At 44.6% G+C, this 23215-nt stretch overlaps 1 protein-coding gene across 1 annotated transcript in view; it reads left to right on the forward strand.

Annotated features, from left to right (window-relative positions):
• The first annotated feature begins 1370 nt into the window (after positions 1-1370).
• Positions 1371-23215, forward strand: part of Klhl5 (kelch like family member 5) — a 68657-nt gene continuing 46812 nt past the window's right edge. The window contains exon 1 of the mRNA XM_052734987.1: positions 1371-1652. The gene's annotated coding sequence lies outside the window, so the exon portion shown is untranslated. The remainder of the gene's footprint in view (positions 1653-23215) is intronic.

Consider the following 23215-nt stretch of genomic DNA (forward strand, 5'->3'; position numbering starts at 1 on the left):
GCTCAAAGCAGTTCCAAATTCCATAAATGCAGACTGTGGGCTTATGTGCGGCATTCTGTAATTAAAGACAATGCTGCTGAAGTTCTGCGTGTAGGTGTCACTGCACAGGGAATGCCCTTTCCACCGCCTCTGATGAAAACTATCTTGTGCTTTGTGGTTGGAGCATTCGTAGGTTTCTTGATGTATCTATTTCCTGATTGTAACAGCATTAAATGACTCTATCCTTTGAATTAGCAGTCCTTGTCAATGCTTCATAGTTTTACATTGTTGCTTTTTCTAACCCTTGTCCCCGTTCAGGAAACATCCTTCAGTAGATCTCCCATCCATCCCCAAGCTCCTACACAATTAGGTTACTGTTAGTCATCTGGACCACTGCTTTGCACTGCGTTTTTGTTAGAGAGACACATTGAAGACCGTTCGAGGGCAATTGTCATTTTGGGGCAATAGAAACAGTTAATCACCACGGAAGAGGGCCAGCCAGGTCAAAGTAGCAAGCAACAAGTACACACACACACACACACACACACACACACACACACACACACACAATCGATATATGAATTACTTTAAGAACTAAGTACAACTAGGCACTTCATCCATGTATGATTGACTCACAGAAGAAAGAACGGGAGCCCCTCTCCTTCCTTTCTTCTACCCAGAGATTATAGCTGTTTCTTAACATTTATCGATAGGGTAACAAAGTGTCTCAGATTAGTGTTGACATACAGGTGTTGTATAGATTATGGTTTTTCTCAGCACTGAGCATAGAGGAGTTACGTGTTTTAAATAGGAGTAAATTATATCCCACCATTGTAAAACAAGGACACGGGCAGCCAAGAGCTACACATCATAACTTCGATGGCACAAACCCACTACTTAGAGCACCCTTATCAGACTCCTGCAAGAAGAAAGGTTGCAGGCGCTGGCCGAGAGACAGACTTTTGCTGATTTCCCCTGTTAGCTGAGACGCACCCAAGCCATCTCTCTCTGGTCGCCTTCCGGTCCTGCAGAGGGAACTCTCCCTCATTTTCCATCCCCAGGAATTCCCCAGCTCCCAATTTCTGGGGGTTGGCCCATCCTGAGCTCCATAGAGTACGCTCTGCCCGCCCCCTCCACGCCAGAGCCCCGCCCAGTATAATGTACCCGGCGCCCCAGTTCTCCAGGCCGGAGACCTGCACCCTCCGGGCCCCGATTCGGCCTCCCGCTGCCCCTCCACCAGCTCCCGGGGTCACCCAGGGGAAAGAAAACTGCCAATCTTGGGGCTCCGCCGGGAGGGGGTGGGGCTTAGCACCCTGGGCGGCGCGGGCGGGACTCGGCGGTGGGCGGGGCCTGCCGTCGTGGGGCGGGGCGGCCGAGCCGGGACTGACGGGCGAGCGGGTGCTCGACCCCCACCCCACGGCCGCGCGCGTGCCCGCCCGCCCCCGTCCCGGGGCTGCGGGACAAGTTTGACTCCTGGCCTGGCGTCGCCTGACGGAGAGGGGTGGCTCGGCCCGGGAGGGCTGCTGCGCGGGGCGCCGCTGTGGGGAAGGGGCTGGGGGCGCGCGCGGGGCCGAGCATCCCTCCGCGGAGCGCGCCCGCCCGCGCCCCGCGCAGCCTCCCCGCCCGCCGCCCCGCGCCACGGTGACCCCGGGCCTCCCTCCTGGCCCCGCGCGGTAAGTGCGACTTCCTCCTCGGCGCGGTGGACGAAGGCCCGCTCCCTGGTCCTCGGGGTCTGCCGGTGCCGAGGACTCGCTGGCCAGGGCGACCTGCCCTCCAGACGAGCCAGCCCAGGCTTAGGGGCTCTCGAGCGGCAACCGGGACTCGAACCTGGTTCTCCCCCCCCTCACCTCCCTAGCTCCGGAATGCGGGGCCCCGTCGCCCTGGAGTTGCTCAAAGTTCTCCACGCGGCGCGGGTCGCCGGGCGGGTGAGGAGCGAGTATTGCTCTCCAGAATTGTTCCCAAGAATAAAACAAGCTGGAAACTCTTTCCGATCCCCCGACAACATGCACACCTTGTTAAAGTTTTTAAGTAAATGGCCTTATCCTCAAAGGTGGAGAGTAAAGATTGTAGTTTCCTGTGTTTGGTTTTGACTGGTCGCAACTTTGGCATTTAGACAGTTGGCTTCAGTGCGTGTTCCGGAATCAGAAGCTGCTGGGAGAACTTGGCTGTCAGAAAGTATATATTGTTGCCATTATGATTATCTCGTCTGATTTGAGACTTTTACTAAAAGGGCTGTGAAGAGTGTGCCCCACCCCCACCCCCACCCCCACCCCCACCCCCACCCCCACCGCCGTGACAGGTCAGTTTCTTCCGCATGGTTCAGGGATTATGCGCTGGCAGATGCCCTCCAACTTTGTTTGGAAAATGGAACTGCTGTTACTATGTGTCTAACAGTTTTACTAATGCACAATAAATGTTAATTCTCCTTCCTGTCAGTAAGGAGTTTAATAAATCTTCCTGTTAAGAAACGGTCTAATAAGGCTTTTTATTATTAGATCGCTGTTAGGGGGACTCACAACTTTTTTTTTTAATTCTTATTTTCAGCACTTACAGGTTTGACTACTGGAGTGAATGTTTATGTTCTTTATAGGGATTTATGTAAGAACTTTTTTTTTTTTTTTTTTTTGGTTTTTCGAGACAGGGTCTCTCTGTGTAGCTTTGCGCCTCTCCTGGAACTCACTTGGTAGCCCAGGCTGGCCTCGAACTCACAGAGATCCGCCTGGCTCTGCCTCCCGAGTGCTGGGATTAAAGGCGTGCGCCACCACCGCCCGGCCTATGTAAGAACTTTTAGATAAAGGCGAATACACTAATATTTTTGTGACAAGGAGAGATAGATACAAAATTGTAAGAAAAAAGATGTAGATATACACACATAACACATGTATATTGAGATATTTGAAGTAATTTTGTTTCTTTGTATACAATATAGTAAGTAAAACAAACTGAATGAAAATATTGAGGTTAGGCAAAAAGGGGGCGGAGCGGGGGGGGGGGTGGGGAGTGGGGAGGGGGGATAAAAAGTACATGCTGTCAGGTCCTGTACAACACGTGAGTCTTAGTTTGGGTTTTGAACTTCCTTGGAGCCAGGAAAGGAACAAAGTAAGCATGTTTCAAATTCCAGGGTTTAAAACAAAACAAAACAAAAAAAAACCAAACCAGTTCTTCTGCCTAAGCAAGGCGTTTTCTAGTAATGAGGCCTGAGAGAAAGTTTCTCATGGGAAAGGGAAAGAGATGGTAGCAGTTGACATCTTTAAAAGATCCCAGCAGGGCGGTGGTGGGGCAGGCCTTTAATCCCAGCACTCGGGAGGCAGAATCAGGCGGATCTCTGTGAATTCGAGGCCAGCCTGGTCTACAGAGTGAGTTCCAGGACAGGCTCCAAAAGCTACAAACAGAAATGCTGTCTCGAAAAACAAACAACAACAACAAAAATACCCCAGCAGAAAATTGTAAATTTTGCACCCAGAAAAAAAAAAAGTTTTCAGTATAGGGCAATAATAAAATTAGAAGGCTTTGTTCTGTGGATTCTTGGTTGTGATGATCTGGAGTATTTCCCAAACCATGCTTTAAAGAATAGCCAGTTAATAATTTAGGTTTTTAGCTAAGCTCAGGAACTCAGGCTGTATGTAGCTCAGTGGCCCAGGACTTTCTTGTCCACTGTCTACAAGATCCTGTGTTCCAGCTCCAGAACAAGGGAAGAGGGAAAAAGATTCTGAGCTCAAATGAACTTGAGCTATCTAGATTAGACAATTGCAATGCTTTTTACCCAGAGTTTCTTGAGCATGTTTACAATGCTGCTATGAGTCAGTTGACAGAAGAAGAATGTGTGTTGTGACCTATTCCACATCTAATAAAGCAGTTCTTCGTGAAGATTTTTTTTTTTTTTTTTTTTTTTTTTGGTTTTTCGAGACAGGGTTTCTCTGTGTAGCTTTGCGCCTTTCCTGGGACTCACTTGGTAGCCCAGGCTGGCCTCGAACTCACAAAGATCCGCCTGGCTCTGCCTCCCAAGTGCTGGGATTAAAAGCGTGCGCCACCACTGCCCGGATATTCGTGAAGATTTCTTTCAGCTTGAGATGGGATAAGAACTGGAAAGCAAAATGTTTGATGTTAGGGAATTTGGATCAAAATGAAGCTAATCCGGAAGTCAGGGTTTTAACCCAGTACACATCAAAGGAAAAGGATACTCATACTCCTTAGAGCTTCTGCAAGTTGCCTGTCAGACCAGATGACCTGTAGGGCTTCTCTTTTATGCTTCAGAATGTTTACTGTTTGAGAATTAGAATAGGTTTAGGCAAGTAAGAATGCTTGAGGGATTGCTTTCTATTATTATTATTATTGTTGAATATGAATATGTGATTTGCGTGCCATTTTATTATAAACATTATTTGTACTGTTAGTTTACTGTGAAATCCTACATTTTGTAGCTATAAAAGAACTTAGAAAACTTGCCACAAATAGAAAGAGCAAAAAGACTGGATGTGGTGGAGCATGCCTTTAATCTCTGGAGACAGAGGTTGTCAAGAACTCCATGAGTTTGAGGCCAGCCTGGCCTACATAGCAAGTTCCAGGCTAGCCAGGGCTACGTTGTGAGACCCTGTTTCAAAACTACAACAAAAGGGAGAGAGATCTGGAACAAAAAAAAAAACCCTATAATTATACTTATTAATGTGTAGGACTGTTCCCAGCAAGCTTAGGAGCCACTGGGACCTGTATTCGTGTTTATAAGACTAGTGTGGTTACAGCAGACAGTTTGTTCGTGGAAGAAATGCTGAGCATCTACTGGGTACTGGTAGTAAAACAGCCTGAAGGATGCAAATGAGAACAGGTGGCAAGAGTCTGAGTGCCAGAATGGCATCTTATCCAGATGTGTTTGGAGCCTGGGTTTGAGAGGATGAGGGATTTGAAAATGTATCTGGAGCACATGCATGAAATGTAATACTTTTCTTTGTTTGTTTGTTTGTTTTCTGAGACAGGGTTTCTCTGTGTAGTTTTGGTGGCTGTCCTGGAACTTGCTCTGTAGACCAGGCTAGCTTTGAACTCACAGAGATCCGCCTGCCTCTGCCTCCCAAGTGCTGGGATCAAAAGTGTGTACCACCACCACCTGGCGAAATGTATAATACTTCTATACAAAAGTTAAAAAAAATTTTTTTGAATGGGTGTACAAAATGTTACCATTCTGAAAAATTGAAAGCCAATGCTATTCATTCTCTTCATCCTGGTGTGAGAAAGATGTTTGTTGAGTATCAAGGAAAATGGGTTAGGCTGTGGCCACAAAAGATCCTCACATCCTGGTGGCTTAAGTCAGCCAAGGTTTATGCTGTATGTGTGATGAGGTCAAGCATGAGAGCTGCATTTCCTGTAGTCACTTGGCCCCCCAGCTGTTGGAGACCACACCTCAGCTCATTCTTCTGTATGTGTGATGAGGTCAAGCATGAGAGCTGCATTTCCTGTAGTCACTTGGCCCCCCAGGCTGTTGGAGACTACACCTCAGCTCATTCTTCCACTGTTGGAGTTGAGGGGAAAGGATGTGCTGATAATAATAACAACACATTGGCTCTTCGTGGTTTCCACTTGGAAGTGGCCATACAAGTCCTAGAGCTATACCTAACTTCAAAGAGGTAGGGAAGTCACCTTTACCAGGTGGCCAGAAGAGACCTGGCACAGTCTGTGAACTGTCTTAATGACCTCGGCACTGAGCAGGCTTCCTAAGAGTGAACACGAGATCCGAAGGAACTGTATCACCATGGTTTTCAGTCTCCTGTTTAACAAACAGAAAACAGCATTTCTTTGTGTGTTTGTATTTAGACAGAATCATGGTAATGAGAATTATAAAGAACATCTTAATTTGAAATGAAACGCTGTTGAAAACCCCACAATTAGATGTACTATTTTGATCAAGTGAGTTTCATTTTGAATTGTATGTCCATTCAATAAACATTTGTTAAATGTGTGTAAGGCACTGTTAGGTCTTCTGAGAATAAAACAGTGAATGGGGGTTTATAATGTCAAGAGAAAATAGGTCTAAGTTGAGTCCTCTTTCTTTTTAAGGTGACATTAACAAAATTTTGCAGTATGATATAACACTCAACACACACACACACACACACACACACACACACACACACACACACACACTATACTTTGTATTCCTTTCCCTTCATTTATTGTGCTCTTAAGGTTCATTTCCTAACAAGTTATACAAAATTACTTAAACTGGTTTAAGCAACCAGAGTGTCCTGTGAGCAATAATGTAGCTTTGTGTCAGAGTCAGAGACCAGAAATGCCGCCAAGCCTTGAGGCAATTGGCATCACTGATAGTAAATCAGGAAACAGGACTCTTTCTCTCTGTGTGATTTCTTGCCAGTCTCTCTCTGCACATATATTCCATTGCTCTGTTTCTCTGTTAACTACCCTTTCTCTGTCTTGCTCTTATACGGGTGCTTTGACCTAAGAGTTCACATGCTTGAAACAATACCTTTTGCAGTTTCGACAGACCTAGCATTCTGTAAGTGCAACATGGAGATACAGCCCCATCAGTAGTTCTCAACCTGTAGGTTGCGACTCCCTTTGGGGGTTGAACGACCCTTTCACAGGGGTCTCCTAAGACCATCGGAAAACACAGATGTTTACATTGCGATTCATAACCATAGCAAAGTTACAGTTATGAAGTAGCAATGAAAATAATTTTAGAGTTGGGGGGGTCACCACAGCATGAGGAACTATTTTAATTAAAGGGTCGCAGCATTAAGAAGGTTGAGAATCACTTAGGGCTTAAGAGGTTCCGCTGTCAGTTCAGAAATAATGGCTTTGGCCCTAAAACATATAGCAAAGTAACTGGCAACTTTGTAGAAAAGAAACTTGCTAAGAAGCCTGGAGTTAAAGAAACCTGAGTTGCCATTTAAAAAAATAATCTGCACAATTAGGATCATCTTGCAAGTCCTATTGAACCAGATTGACTATGATAATCAGGATGAGAAGGGGAATTTATAGCTACTTATATGTACTCTCCAAACAGACAAATGCCACCTTTATTCTCTTCCTCTCATTCATCTCTTTTTCCTCTCCCAGGGTGTAGGTGACTGTGGTAGTTTGAATGTAATTGGCCCCCCATAATCTCATAGGGAGCGGCACTATTAGGAGATGTGGCTTTGTTGGCATGGTTGTGGCCTTGTTGGAGGAAGTGTGTCACTGTGGGGTGGGCTTTGAGATTTCCTATGCTCAGGATATGGCCCAGTATCTCAATCGACTTTCTGTTGCCTACAAGATGTAGGACTCTCAGCTATTCTTCCAGCCCCGTGTCTGCCTGCATGCTGCCGTGCTCCCCACCATGGTGATAATGGACTGAACCTCTGAAACTGTAAGCTGCCACCTCCATTAAATGTTTTCTTTTATAAGAGTTACCCGGGTCATGGTGTCTTTTCACAGCAATAGAAAACCCTAACTAAGACCGAAGTTGGTACCAGGGCTGACCATGTCTTTGTTTGGAGTAATGTGGACTTTGGGAGTTTGGGTAAGGAAAGCAATGTAATGTTTTAAGCACTGCTTAATGGGCTATACTAGTAGGAGCATGGACGACAGTGGTGCTGAGTGTGATTTGATGAACTGTGGGGACTGAGAGGTTTCAGAGGAGAAGAATGTTAGTCTGTGGTCTAGAGACTGGTCTTGTGGTATTTTGGTGAAGAAAGTGGCTACTTTTTGCCCTTGTCCAAAGATTCTGCCTGAGGCTAAAGTGAAGAGTTTTGGATTAATTCCATTGGCAGAGGAACTCTCAAAACAGCCTAGTATAGACTCTGTCGTGTGGATGTTAGTGATAACTCTAAGGAAGATTTATAATGAAAAGGAGCAGGCTGAGCAGGGTAGATTACACAGTGTAAATTTTGAGGAGAAAAAGAGCACCAGGAAGTGGAATGGAACTAAATCTGGTGTTCAAGGAGATAAACAGATTAAGAAATGGAATAAAGGGAGTGGCGACCTCAGGGCAAGATTCCACCCAGCTAAGTTTCCAACTTGTGGAAAGAAACTAAAGAAAAGCTTAGAGCCAGGTATGGTGATGCATGCCTTTAATCCCAGTACTGGGAAGGGAGAGGCTGGTGGATCTCTGATTTTGAGGCCATCCTGATCTAGAGATCCGGTTTCAGGACAGCCAAGCTTAGGCAGTGAAAGACAGAAAGCTGGTGAAGATGTAATTGAATGAGGGGGCCATGTTCCAGTCCCAGCAAGCAGCAGAACTTGGCAGCTTCGGCCACATGGTTCTGAATTTAGAGTAAAAGATGAAAGAAAGGAGATAGAGAATAAAGCCACTAAGGCTAGGCATGTGTCAGAGGTGTCCCTGAGTGGAGACCTAGTAGAGATGCCATTGCCTGAAGCTGTGATGTTGAAGCCTGGATTGCCTTGGAGAACCCAAGACATTAGAGATGCCAGAGTCATGGGATACCTGCCGAGGAGAGCTGCTAACAGGGAATGGAACCAGCCCAAGAGAAAGAAGTGTGTTGCAGTCAACAAAGCTGAACAGAGTTGGAAATCTCAAGAGTGTTTCGACATCACACATGGAGATACAGAGTAGAGTGTGCCCAGCTGGTTTTCAGTCTTGCTTTGATCCAATATTTCCTCACTGTGCTTCCTTCCCTACATTTCGGAATGGTAACATATATCCTATGCCATTATATGTTGCAAGTATGTGAACTGTTTTGTTTTTATTTTGATTTTATAGGGGATTACAGTTGAAGAGATTGTGTGAATCTCAGAAGAGACTTTGAACTTTAGACTTTTAAATAGGTTTGAGACTGTTGTAGACTATAGGGACTTCTGAAGTTGGACTGAATGCATTTTTGCACTATGCTATAGCTATAAGCCTTTGGGGGCCAGGGAGTGGAATGTGGTGTTTTGAAAGAAAATGGCCCCCAAGGGAGTGGCACTGTTAGGAGGTGTGGCTTTGTTGGAGCGGGTGTGGTCTTGTTGGAGGAAGTGTGTCACTGTGGGGGTGGGCTTTGAGGTTTCCTATGCTCAGGATACTGTCCAGTGTCTGTCAACTTCCTGTTGCCTGTAAGATGTAGGACTCTCAGCTACTTCTCTAGCACCGTTTCTGTCTGCACACTGCCATGCTCCCTGCCATGCTAATAATGCACTGAACCTCTGAAATTGTTAAGCCACCACCTCAGTTAAATGTTTTCCTTTGTAAGAGTTGCCATGGTCATGGTGTCTCTTCACAGCAATAGAAACCATAACTAAGACAGTGACTGAATTATCCAGTTCTTACCTGTAATGTGGTTCAATCCTGATTCAAGGCTCCCTGGCTTCACCTCAAAGCTATTACTGCAGAAAGAAAGAAACCTTTCCCATACAACTAGTTCAGCACTTTCCTACTATGCACGTTGCTCTCCAAGACACTTTTGATCTGGAAATTTTAGGTTTTTACATCCTGTTGTCATATCTCTCCACCAACTTCATTTTTATGCTCAGTAAGCAAGCGTTCTTTTCCTATTAGCTGTGTGTGCTCTTCTCCTCTAGCAATGTCCCATCCCAGGAGAAAGTGTCCATCGCTTCACTTCAGCGGGTAGCTAAGGGGTGGCTGTAGATGGTATCTAGAAGAGGGGGTTCCCAGAAAAACAAGAGGAAGGTGAGTAATATCTGTGTTGTGAGAACTGAACGTGGTGATTGCATACTTGTAATCCCAGCATTTAGAAAGCAGGAGCAAGGGAATCAAAGCAAGCGTGAGTGAGCCAGCCTGGGCTAAGTAGCAAGTTCCAGATCAGCCAGGGCATCACACTGAGACTTAGCTGTAGAAACAGGTAAATAGCGGTGCATGACAGGTGAGACTCATCAGGGATTAGGTTAAAGGGGGATGGGTGGGGGTGGGGCCTTGGGTTCAGATTGCAGAAAATCTGGTCACTGTTGTTGCTGTGTAAATGCAGGATGGGCGTGGGTTCACCTAAATCTTGAGATTCAGGAAACGACCAGAGGCTTGTTTGTTCAGAAGACGGTCATCCAGCGACCACAGCTTATCAACAAGGCTGTGTCGGTGTTCCCGATTGGTGGAAGTGATCTTCGCAGAAGTCCATACTAGCAGCTTGTGCCATCTGAGCAACATCTCAAAAGATGCTCACACTAGGTGGGTACAGAAGCCACCAGCTTTGAAGACCCATGTGCCACACGCAACTTGTGTCTCTTGTACAGGTCCATAAACTGAGCTTCCAAGATCTTGGAAAGGATATGAATTATAAGAGCCCTCTTAAGGAGCTCAAAGCTAGGTTTTCTTTATGTGAGTCCTAATGCAAACTAAATAACCTAGGATGTAGATGAATTTCTAAGCAGTCTTATTAAGTAAAAAAACACGGAGCCAGAAGTAGGGCTGAAAATCTGACAGATCAGAGGAATCCGAACAGCCACCTTACTAACCTTACCTCACCAGGCTGCAGCTTCCAAAGTGCCAGCTACTTCCTGTCTTACCCGCGCCTTTATTGCCTTGCTGTTCTGCCCTCTCATTGGCTGTCTTAGCGCAGCTACAGGTTAAATGCAGAAGGGGAAAGGTTTGCCAGCTGTACTGGCTGGTTTTGTGTGTCAACATGACACAAGCTAGAGTCAATGGAGAGGAAGAAGCCTCAGTTGAGGAAATGCCTCCATGAGATCCAGCTCTAAGGCATTTTTCTCAATTAATTATTAATGGGGGAGGGCCCAGCCCTTGGTGGGTGGTGCCATCCCTGAGCTGGTGGTCCTGGGTTCTATAAGAAAGCAGGCTGAGCAAGCCAGTAAGCAGCACCCTCCATGGCTTCTACTTCAGCTCCTGCCTCCGAGATCCTGCCCTGTTTGAGTTCCTGTCCTTGTAGCACAAATCCAAATTGGTCTTAGTAATAAAAACCCAGAGCCTGATATTGGAGTAAATGCTGAAAGATCAGAGAGACAAAGGAGCAAGCCACAGCCACCTCTCACCTCACCAACTCCTCAGCCGAAAGGGGCCTAGCTCCTGTCTCCACCCTGCCTTATAACTTCCTCTTTCCACCCAGCCATATCACTTCCTGTTTCCTTCTCCCCAGTGCTGGGATTAAAGGTGTGTGTGCCACCACTGCCTGGCCTCTGTGGCTAACTAGTGGCTTAGCTCTGCACTCTGATCTCCAGGGAAGCTTCATTTGTTAGATCACAAACAGAATATCACCACATGTCCTGACTTCCCTCAGTGGTGAACAGCAATGTGGAAGTGTAAGCCTAATAAACCCTTTCCTCCCCAACTTGCTTTTTGGTCATGGTGTTTCATCACAGCAATAGAAACCCTGACTAAGACACTAACTCATACATCCACAGTGCTTTTTCATTTGGAACTGTTCAATAGTTCTTATTTTCCTTCTTTTGATCTATCGTGTTAGTTATTTTTAATTATGGATGACTTATGAAATAGATGGATAGTAAGATGAGGCTGTCAGGACAGGGGGGACCACTGGGACATTGAAAACTCTGAATTCCATACCAAGGATTCAGCTTTTAGGACCTAGTAGGAGACTGAAAATGAAGCAGTACTTTAGATATAATGTTGTCGTCAAGAGTTATCCTTTAGAAAGTTTACTCGACTGTCTAATGGAGACTACATAGGAGAGGGTGGAGACCGGAGAGAGCTGTGTGGTTACTCCCTTTCTACCTGTTATCTGTGGGAAGAAGGGTTAATCATTTCCGTATCTTACAGGACATTAAAATCGATGGCCAGTCTCAGCACAGTCTTCCAGAGAGGCTAGAACCAGCTTGTCTTTCTTTCCTTCTTTCTTTTTTTTAAATTATTTTTCTAATGTTTTTATTTTAGCTCGTTTTAAGCATTTGTTGACAGTTCCATGCACAAATGCAGTGCATTGCGATTGCATTACCAGCTTATCTGTTATTGTTGTCACCGCCAGGCCCCGTCAGAGGCTGAGGAGACCGCCCTGAAGGGCCTCTTAAGAACACTGGACTTAGCCTAGGACATATTTGACACCAAGGCCTTCTAGCCACTGCAGATGTCCATTGATCTGCCATTTCACTCACTACACTGTCCCGTCTTGCTTTTTGTTGGAGCTATAAAACAGCTTATTGGTGGTTTTTAAAAGTTGCTATTCTTCTAAGTTTCATTTTAAGGCAAGCCAGGGCGTTTCTGAATGGCACTGTCTTAGTTGGCATTTGTAGTACTGAACCCATTTCTAATGATGAGCAGTTGAGAACTCTCTTCTTTCTCTCTCTTTTTTAATAATTGGAATGAGGATCAAACCCAGGGCTTCTTGCCTTCTAGGTGAGGGTTCTGTCAACTCATCTACATTCTCACACTCATGTTCTAATTCATATTCTTTCTCTCTGTGTCTCTCCCTGTCTCTCTCCTTTCGGTAATCACATTTTTCTCCCCTCTGTTGCTTAAATTGGCCTTTATTACCATTTCTGTACCAACTGTACGATGTTCTAACATAAATACTTGGAAAATCTGATTGATCTTGCGGCCAATCGAGTTGGTCTGTGATTTCCCTGTTATGTGTTCAGAGAGCACAGACAGCTTTGGTTGGTGATGTTTGGGCGTAAAGGGCACTGATTGGTTACCCCCCCCCTTTTTTTTTTGCCTCCATTACTGTAAAGCTACAAGGGAACAGAAACACGTCTAGATTTGGTTCCGGTCAGTAAAATCAAAATCACAGTTACTCACACTGTTGCTTTTTATGACACATAAAGACGTTGGATGTCTCAGCACATTCTCCAAATCATGGATCAGGCAGGAAGTGAGCCACGGTTCCCCTCCATCTGTGTGGTCTTTCAGTCTCCATCCTTGTACTCAGCAAATGTGTATACTCACAAACTACCAAAAATGTGCGCATGGAAAGCCTTCTATTCCCCCAGCTATCCAGACAAACGACTGTTTCCTGATTTCTTTTCTAAATGCTGAAGATGGAACCCAGGGCCTCGCATGTGCTAAGCATATGCTCTTAGCTATACCTCCAGCCACAAAAGGCTACTTTTTATTTGCTTGATCATTTGTCTCACTGTGTGGCTGGCTTGGAACTCTCTATGCAGACCAGTCTGGCCTCAAACTCACAGAGATCTGCCTGCCTCTGCCTCCAGCACGCTGGGTTTAAAGATGTAGGCCACCGCAAGCTGACAGGCTTGTTTATTTTTGAAATAGGATCTCAGTCTGTAGCCCTGGCTGACCTGCAGTTCACAAGATGGCATAGTATAGGCTGACCTGGTACTGAAGTCAGTCCTCCTGCCTCAGCCTCTTGACTGCTAGGGTAACAGACATGAGTTGCCACACTTGGCTTGAACAGCTTTAAAGTATTTTCAAAAGCAAATATTATATTATAATCAAGCGTTAGTCATTATAGTATCAACTATGATCTTTTCTAGATGTGCTTAAAGGGAGGGGGTATACATAATATTAACCAGTTTTATAAAATGCTTCTTGTTTTCCTACCAGACATCAGTACAGATGGGTAATGGGAATGAGTTTGCCGTCAACAATGGGTCAACACTTTGTTTTATAGGCAAGTGCTAAAAATTAGGAGGAAGCCAGTAGGCAGAAATTGAGCGCTTGTATTTGGCCACTGGTGCCATTTTCCTGTTTAATTATAACTGTGATGAGTTTCAGAGGGGACTTTTGTCTAAGAAGTGATCACATTCTTCAGGCATGCGTTCAGTGCTCTGTTTGCCAGTAGTTTAATCCGATCACACTGGCAAACAGTTTCAGTTCGGTTTGCTGTTCTCTGCTGCGCATGAAGCTCGTACAAGTGCTTCCTCACTGCTATAGTAGGGTTCATAACGACCTGCCCATAAAGGAGTCATGAGCAGCAGATGACATTATTTTAAAAGCAAGTGGCAGTATGGTGCCCTTGAAACTATATGGAACCCTGTACTCACCAGCTGTGTTCATTAAAGCATCCAGTCAGCCCCCCTTCAGTGTCTTCGTCTATAAGGTGGGGACAGGGTGCTTGTTTTCTAGGTTTTATGACAAATGAATGTCTTACCCACCACACCCATCCACTCGTCACTATAAAGTATTTCACATGTATTATATACGTTGAGGCTCTTAGGAAACAGTTGCAGTCACAAACCCAGAGTCCTGTTTAGTCAAAGAGAACACTAAGGAACAAGGGGATGAGTTGCCCAAATTGAACGGTTTAGCTATTGACCCAGGCTCTGTCTACCGTATATCTTAGTCCACCATTAAGTGATAATGTCAGAAAATAACAACAGAACTCTCAACCAGCTCCTTCTGAGCTGACTCTTCGCTTCAACCTAATACCCTCTGGGAAATGAATGCATTGATCCCACAGGCCCAGGGATCACCCACAGCTCAGTGGCTCCTCCCTAGCAGGTACACACATGTTTCCCTCCTTAACTGTTCAGTTGGTACTGAAAGTTGATTGTGTTCATTCATAAGCTTGTTTTTAGCAGCTACAAAAGTTAGAGTAATGGTAAAAATCAGTAAATATCTAAACTAATGACTGGAAAGAGAGTTCCATAAAAATTAAGTTAAGTGTTTTGAGATGATGCCATGTAAATGAGCTATTTAAAGTTTGCTGTCAAGTTTAATGAAGGCTGGATAATTATAAATGATGGCGAGAAAAGTCATCAAAGCCCTAAGTTGTCCCTGTCAAAGGCCATGGACCATTAAGGATCTCAGACAAGAATACGATGAGCCACATCACTGAGTGCTCTGTTCGGGTCATCTGGCTTTTCCTAAGACTCTCTCCTTTAAGGAAGCAGTGAGTTTAATTTATAGTCTAACATGAGATTTTTTTTTTATATAATGATCAGGTTATTCTGTATTCATACTCTTTCAGAAATGCTTTTGAGTTCTCTCTCCATTATAGAAACCATAAGTAAAAATCATACATAATGAATCATATATGACTTCTGCAGTAAGAAGACCCACACTCAGTAGGAGATGAATATTGAATACAGGGCATTAGCTCTATACCAAAAGAGGTGATTGAGTGTGCATTTACATATTCAAATTAAAATGATGTCATTAGTGGCACATAAGTGTAGTCTTATGATTACTGACTTTGTCATTTATGCATTAGCTTCATCTGCTAAGAGGGCTTGCACTCCGCCAATAGCTCCGGGTTGACTGGAAATCTACCACTGGCCTCTACAGCTATCTCAACCTGCCTATCTTAGCTTATCCTGTGAATGCCTTGTATGTCTTTATTGTACTGTATTGCAACTTTTTGAGAAGTATTTATTTTTTATGGGTATGGGCATTTTGCCTGCATGTATGTCTGTGTACTATGTGCATGCCTGGTGCCCATAGAGGCTAGAAGAGGGCATTGGATTCCTGGAATTGGAGTTACAGACAGATGGTTGTGAGCCACTGTGAATCAAACCCAGGTCCTCTAGAACACTGAGTGCTCTGAGCCACTGAGCCATTTTTCCACCCCTTGTATTGCAACTTTTAAGTTAAATATCAGTTCCTGACTTATAGATGGCTTGAAAGCTATAGTCAAAAACAACTTACATAAAAAAGCAGTTTGGGGCCTTGTGGTTCCAGAGGGATAGGAATTCATCATGGCATGGAGGGGTGGAGCCAAGTGGCAGGCATGGCGGCAGGGATAGAAAGCTGAGCTCTCTAGCCGGGCGGTGGTGGTGCACGCCTTTAATCCCAGCACTCAGGAGGCAGAGCCAGGCAGATCTCTGTGAGTTTGAGGCCAGCCTGGTCTACAGAGTGAGTTCCAGGACAGACACCAAAACTACATGGAGGAACCCTGTATCGACAAAACCAAAAAAAATAAAAATAAAAATAATAATAATAATAATAATAATAATAATAATAATAATAGAAAGAAAGAAAGAAAGAAAGAAAGAAAGAAAGAAAGAAAGAAAGAAAGAAAGAAAGGAAGAAAGAAAGAAAAAAAGAAAGCTGAGCTCTCACATCTTGAACCACAGGCAAGAAGCAGAGGAAGTGGACTGAGGTGATGCGGCCTGTTAAATCTAAAAGCTTGTCTGGTGATGTACTTCCTCCAGCAAGACTGCACCACAGACACATCCCCAAACAGTGCCACAATCCAGGGACCAAGTGTTCAAATGCCTGAGATTGTGGAGGGCACTTCTCATCCAAATCACCACATTCCACTCCCTGGTGTGCAGCTCTTATTGATCTAGCAAATGCTGTTTTTCTCTCAGTACTTGTCCATAAGGACCACCAGAAGCAATTTTGCTTTCAGCTGGCTAGGCCAGAAGTGCACCTTTACCGTTCTACCTCAAGGGTATATTAACTCTCCATCTCTGTGTCCTGACTTAGTTCAGAAAGATCTTGTCTGTCTCTTCCACAAAAGTGGTACACTGGCCCACTGTATTGATGACATTATGCTGATTGACCCAAGTGAGCAAGCAGGAGGTAGCAACCACTTTGACTTGTTGGTAAAGCATATGTGCATTCAAGGATAGGAAAGAAATCCAACCAAAATTCAAGGGGCTTCTACCTCTGTCAAATTTCTAGAAGGCCAGTGGCGTGAGTTATGCAGAGATGTTCCTTCTAAGGGGAAAGGTAAGTCATTACACTTGGGCCCTCCCACCACCTAGAAAGAAGCATAACGTTTGGTGGGCCCACTTGGATTCTGGAGGCAGCATATTCCTCACTTGCACGTGTTACTCCGGCCCTTCACAAGTGACTCCGAAAGCTGCTGTCTTTGTGTAGGGCCTGGAACAAGAGAAGGCTCTTCACCAGGTCCAGGCTGCTGTGCGGGCCACTCTACCACTTGGACCATGTGCTCCAGGAGACCTACTGGTACCTACTGGTACCCGACATGTCAGAGGCAGATAGGGATGCTATTCAGAGTCTCTGGCAGGCCCCTATAGGTGAATCATAGCAGAGACCCTTGGGATTTTGGAACAAGACTTTACCCCTATTTGCAGACAATTATTTTCCCTTTGAGAGACAGCTCTTAGCCTGCTATTGGGCCTCAGTGGGACCAGCATTTGACAATGTGACCTGAGCTGCCCACCATGAGCTAGGTATTATTTAATCCACTAAGCCATAAAGTAGGGTGTGCACAGCAGCAATCCATTATCAAATGGAAGTGCTGTACATGATGTATGAACCAAGGCAAGTCTTGGGCGTCCCAGCAAGCTACATGAAGAAGTTGCCCAAATGCCTATTCTACTCCTGTTCCAATGCCTTCTGCTCTCAAGCATGCACCTACAGCCTCATGGAGTATGCCCTATGATTAATTAACTGAGGAAGAAGAGACTAGGGCCTGGATGGTTCTGCACAATTTGCAGGCACCGCACAGAAGTAGACAGCTACAGCATTACAACCCCTTTCTGGAACAATCCTGAAAGACACTGGTGAAGGGAAATCTTCAAGGTGGGCAAAACTTCAGTCATACATTTTGCTAAGAGAAATGGAGGCAGGTGATGGTGGTACACACCTTTAATCCCAGCACTCAGGAGGCAGATGCAGGTGAATCTTTGTGAGTTCAAGGCCAGCCTGGTCTACAAAGCAAGTTCCAGGATGGCCAGAGCTGTTACACAGAGAAAACCTGTCTTGAAGAAGAAGAAGAAGAAGAAGAAGAAGAAGAAGAAGAAGAAGAAGAAGAAGAAGAAGAAGAAGAAGAAGAAGAAGAAGAAGAAGAAGAAGAAGAAATGATCAGGTGTGTGATTGTTCATTTTTTCATGGAGCTGTAGCCATGGATTGGTTGGATGGTCAATGACTTAGAGAAATGGTCGGGTGTGTGGTTGTTCATTTACTCATGGAGCTGTAGCCATGGATTGGTTGGATGGTCAAAGACTTGGAGAAATGATCAGGTGTGTGGTTGTTCATTTACTCATGGAGCTGTAGTCATGGATTGGTTGGATGGTCAATGACTTGGAGAAATGGTCAGGTGTGTGGTTGTTCATTTATTCATGGAGCTGTAGCCATGGATTGGTTGGATGGTCAATGACTTGGAAAGAGCATGATTGGGAAATTGGTAAGAAAGACATTTGGGGAAGAAGTATATGGATAATTCTTTCCAAATGGGCCCATGCTCATGGAATCCACTGGTCTTAACTTGTTCCCTACCAAAAAGCAGCTGCCCTGATAGAATGGCAGAATGACCTTTTAAAGACACATTTACAAAGGCAATTAGGTTGCAGCAGCCTGGAGGCCTGGGGCAGATTCTCTAGAAGATAGTATGTGTTTTGAATCAATGTCCAGTATATGGTAGTTTCTCCCAGAATTTACAGGTCCAGGAACCAAGGTGTGGAAATGGTGATGGTTCCACTCACTATCATTCCTAGTGACCACTAGGGAAATTTTTTTTCCCTGTTCCTGTGACCCTAAGTTCTGCTGGCCTAGAAGTTTTGGTTCCAGACAGGGGAGCACTCCTGCCTGGATGTAAAACAAACATTACATTGGACTGGAAGCCCAGACTTCCCCAGGTCACTTTGGGCTTCTGGTACCCTTAAGCCAACTGGCTAAGAAAGGAGTAACAGTGTTGGGAGAGGTGATAGATCCAGATTACCATGGGAAAATTGGATTGCTTCTCCACAGTGGAGGTAAGGAAGATTATGTCTGGAGTGCAGGAGAACCTTTAGGGTGTCTCTTGGTGCTACCATGTCCTGTGATTAAAGTCAATGGGAAACTGCAACAATCTCTATCGGGCAGGATAGCAAAGGGCACAGACCCTTCAGGGATGAAGGTGTGGGTCTCTCCTCTAGAGAAGGAACCAAGACCTGCTGAGGTGCTTGCTGAGGGTGGAGGTACAGAACGGGTAGTAGAGGAAGATAGCTCTAATTATTAGCTAAGGCCATGTGACCAGTTTCAGAAATGAGGACTGTAATTGACAGGAGCATATCGATCCTATTTTTGTTAAAAACAGGGGTGTGTGTGTGTGTGTGTGTGTGTGTGTGTGTGTCCAGTATTTGTGTTTGCTTTCCTCTACTTTTTTTTAATCACATAATGTAACATCAATCGAGATATCAATGGTTAAGTGTTATAAATCTATATTATCATATTTAAGAGGTTTTTTTATTTGGTTTGGTTTGGTTTGGTTTGGTTTGGTTTGGTTTGGTTTGGTTTGGTTTGGTTTGGTTTGGTTTGAGACAGGGTCTTTCTATATAGCCTTGGCCGTCCTAGACCTCTCTGTGTAGACCAGATTGGCCACAGACTCCCAGAGATTTGCCTATCTCTGCCTCCTGAGTGCTGGGATTAAAGGTGTGTATCACTACGCCTTGCTGCCACATTTACGTTTTGAGACACTGAAAGGCTAAACATTCCTCAAGACACTTTGCTACCTATTCTAAAGCACATAATGTGCTTGCTGTTGTGCTTGGAGTAGTTGTATCATGTTAGGCAGAATTATGACCTGGTTATTGTTTCCATCTGGAAATTAATCTTGGCATAAGATATGATTGTATGTCAGGTTGGCAAATGGTGGGCTTGTGATGGCTAATCTTGGTTGTCAGCTTGCCTGTATCTGGAATCAACTAAAACCTAAGCTGCTGGACATGCCTACGAAGGGTTTTCTTGATCAGATTATCTGAAGCAGGAAGACCAGCCCTAAATCTGGGCAGCACCTTTCGGGAGGCAGCCTAGCTAAAAGGACATAGAGGAGAGAAAGTTTGCTTTGCCAATGCTTACCCTCACTTTCCCTGGCAAGTCCATCTGTCCCTTTGCTCTGGCATTCCTTCACTGGTGTTAGAACCTACTTCTGGATTCCAGAGTAGACCGAAGACCACCAGCAGCTCCCCAGGACCCTGGCGCTGGGTCGAGACTGCTGAGACAGTCAACCTTGTAGATTGAACAACTTCCAAGTTCTCAGCCATTCCCGATCACATCCTGCAAGCCTACTAAATCCCCGTTTACTGTATATGTTCATTCTATCGGTTCTGTGCCTTTAGAGAACCCTGAATAATGTAGTTGCTACATTTATTATTAAAACTAAACACGTTCGGAGCAACACTGTGTCCTTCCAAACCTGTCTCTCGTTTCCTTGTCTTGGTTGTCCTTATTCCCAGTCACACAGGCCTGAACACACTGAACCTTTGGCTCCCTCTTGGTTAGCCACAAACAACCTAGTCAGACTCTATAACACTGTATTTTTAACGTGCGGCTCCCTTTCCGATCCCATTGCTTGCGACCAAGTTTAAACTGTTTTTCACCCCTTCATCATCTGTTTTCTCTGCTCACAGCACCTTCCCTCGGGAGACCATTTTTCACCAATCTCTAATTCATCTTGAAGCCTGTCTCTAAATCACCATCTTCAGATCGTCCTCCTTAGCTGGGCGTGATGGCGTACCTCTTTAATGCCAGGACTCAGGAGGCAGAGGCAGGTGAATCTCTGAGTTCGAGGCCAGCATGGTCTACAGAATGAATTCCAAGACAGCCAGGACTACACAGAGAAACCCTGTCTTGAAAAACCAAAAACAAAACACACACATAAAAAACTGGTTCTCTTTCAAAGATTTATTTTTGTGTTATTTATGTGCATGTGTGTCTGTGTTAAGTGAATGTCACGTGTGCAGGTGCTGATGGTGGCCAGAAGAGGGCGCTGGATCTCCTGGAGTTGGAGTTACAGGTGGTTGTGAGCTGCCGGATGTGGACGCTGGGAACTGAATTTGGTTCTTCTGAAAGAGCAGAAAGGACTCTTAACCACAGAGCGAGCTACCGCTTCAGCTGCTGAAGGTTTTCATCATGTGTTACACATTTAAATCTCTAAGATAGACCCATTAAAACTGATTATTCATAGATACTATTCTATTAAAACCACTTAAGCAGAGCGAGATTTTTATAATAATGATTTACTATGTAAGCCAATGATCCAGTGCCAGCGATTTTAAATGGTTGAGTGAAATCAGAGCTAAAAACAAGACAATGAAGAATGGAAAAGAACATACAAAATGCATTACACCTCTAAGGCCTGGGCATTAGGCTCCAAAGGCAGAGTTTAAAAGCCACACCTTGGAAGTGTGATCCCTGCACTCTTAGTAACGTGTTCTTGTTTTTATTGTAATACTGAACAGTGACATCTGTTCACAGTCCAGCATTTGAGCAGCTCTGAAGCAGATGTTTCAGGCAGGTTCTTAATTACTTTTTGACAAATGTATTCATAATAGACACATTATCTGTTTTAAACAATGCTCCAACTTCTGTCTCTGAAGTTTACCTTGAACTAAAGCAAGGCTATTGAGATAAAAGGAACGAGGTATGAAGTGTGATCAGTTTGATGAAAGAATGCGATTGGAAAAGACATTTTTAGAATGCCGAGCTGTGATTTTCCTCTCTAGTTGAAACAGTATTTAAAAGATTTTGTCACTAGACCGGGTAGTGGTGGTGCATGCCTTTAATCCCAGCACTCGGGAGGCAGAAGCCAGGTGGATCTCTGTGAGTTCGAAATCAGCCTGGTCTACAGAGCCAAGATCCAGGACTGGCACCAAAACTACACGGAGAAACCCTGTAAAACAAACAAACAAAAAACAACAACAACAAAGATCTTGTCACCAAAGGTAATGGTCCTCTTACATTTTTAAAATGGGATGTTATTAATTTATTTTAGAGTTGAAATATGCACTATAGATGCATGCTTCTTTTGTTGCTATGATTGCTGGGTTCATTCACTGTAGATCTATTTATTGGCATGACTCTTTGCCAAGTGCTAGGACCACAGTTATAAATCCAGACAACAAGTTCTACTGGGACTTGCCTTGTGGTGAGGTTATAGACAATAAGCCAATAAGCAGCAATGCCAGGTAGTGGTGAGCGCCATGAAAAATATAGGAGGTCGGGGTAGAGGATTCTAAGGGATCAAAATTACATACATAGATTAATTAGTGAAGCCTCTTCTGATCATTTAACGATACGGTGTATTGGGGGAAGTATTTCTGATTGACCCCATTGCCTTCTACATGCTAAGCAAGTGCCCTACTACTGAGCACTTCCTGCAGCCTGGTGAGTACTTCTGGTCAGAGCTGGGTGTTTGGCTGAAACAGTTTTATGTTGTGGACTGAAAGCTGGTGGGAAGGAGATGAAAGTTTATTCAAAGAAATGCTAGCCAGTGGGGTGTGGTGGTGCACACCTTTAATCCCAGCGCTCAGAGGGAGGTGGATCTCTATGAGTTAGAGGCCGGCTTGGTCAACATACTGAGTTCCAGGCCAGCGAGGGCTACATGTGAGACCATGCCTCAGAAAGAAAGAGAGAGAGAGAGAGACAGAGGAAGGAAGGAAGGAAGGAAGGAAGGAAGGAAGGAAGGAAGGAAGGAAGAAGAGAAGGATTGCTGAGTTTCATGGCATAGCCACATTAGTGCTCAGCCTACCATAAAGGCAATATGGGGAATTTAACAGCTTCCACAAAGAAAAGAGATAAGATGGTAAGAATAAAGAGCGAGAGACCTTAAGCATCCGTTGGGATATCTGAAAAATGAATTAAAATGAAAAACTGCTCACTGTCACTCATAATCAAATGTCACAAAAACCGAACTCTACATACCCAGCAAACTGACCAACAGTAAAAAAGACTGGAGTCTGGAGAGCTGGAGGGGTGGTTCAGAGGTTAAGTGTGCACACTGCTCTTTCAGAGGACCTGAGCTCAAGTCTCAGTACCCGACTCCTGCTCCAGGGATTCAACACCCTCTTCAGATCTCTGCAGGCACTGCACACACATACATATTCATATAGTTCAAAATAAAATAATCTTTAAAAAAAAAGACTGATATTATGAGTGTTGGCTACATAGATGTGGCAGTTTGAATGTTATTGGCCCCCATAATCTCATAGGGAGCGGCACTATTAGGAGGTGTGGTTTTGTTGGAGTGGGTATGGCCTTGTTGGAGGAAGTGTGTCACTGTGGGAACAGGCTTTGAGGTTTCCTATACCACCCAGTATCTTAGTCGACTTCCTGTTGCCTGCAAACCAAGATGTAGCCAGCACCACATCTGCCTGCATGCTGCCATGCTGCCCGCCATGATGATAATAGACCGAACCTCTGAAACTGTAAACGAGCCACCTCAACTAAATGTTTTCTTTATAAGAGTTGCCAAGGTCATGGTCTTTTCACAGCAATAGGAACCCTAACTAGAGTAGTGGGAGTTTTTATGCTCCGCTTTTAAGAGTGTAAATTGGTGGCACATATATACCTCATAATGTAGTAGCCCACCCACACACACACATACATAACTGTAATGCTTGTGTGTGTGTGTGTGTGTGTGTGTGTGTGTGTGTGTGTGTGTGTGTATGTGTGCCAGACCACATATACAAGAATGTTCATAGCAGCAGTACTGGCAAAAGTTTAAAACTAGAAACAAGTCAAGGGTCTTGTCAGCACTTG

This window comes from Peromyscus californicus, unplaced genomic scaffold (assembly GCF_007827085.1).
Source record: "Peromyscus californicus insignis strain IS unplaced genomic scaffold, ASM782708v3 Scaffold_13__1_contigs__length_99412109, whole genome shotgun sequence".
In the NCBI taxonomy this organism is placed as follows: domain Eukaryota; kingdom Metazoa; phylum Chordata; class Mammalia; order Rodentia; family Cricetidae; genus Peromyscus; species Peromyscus californicus.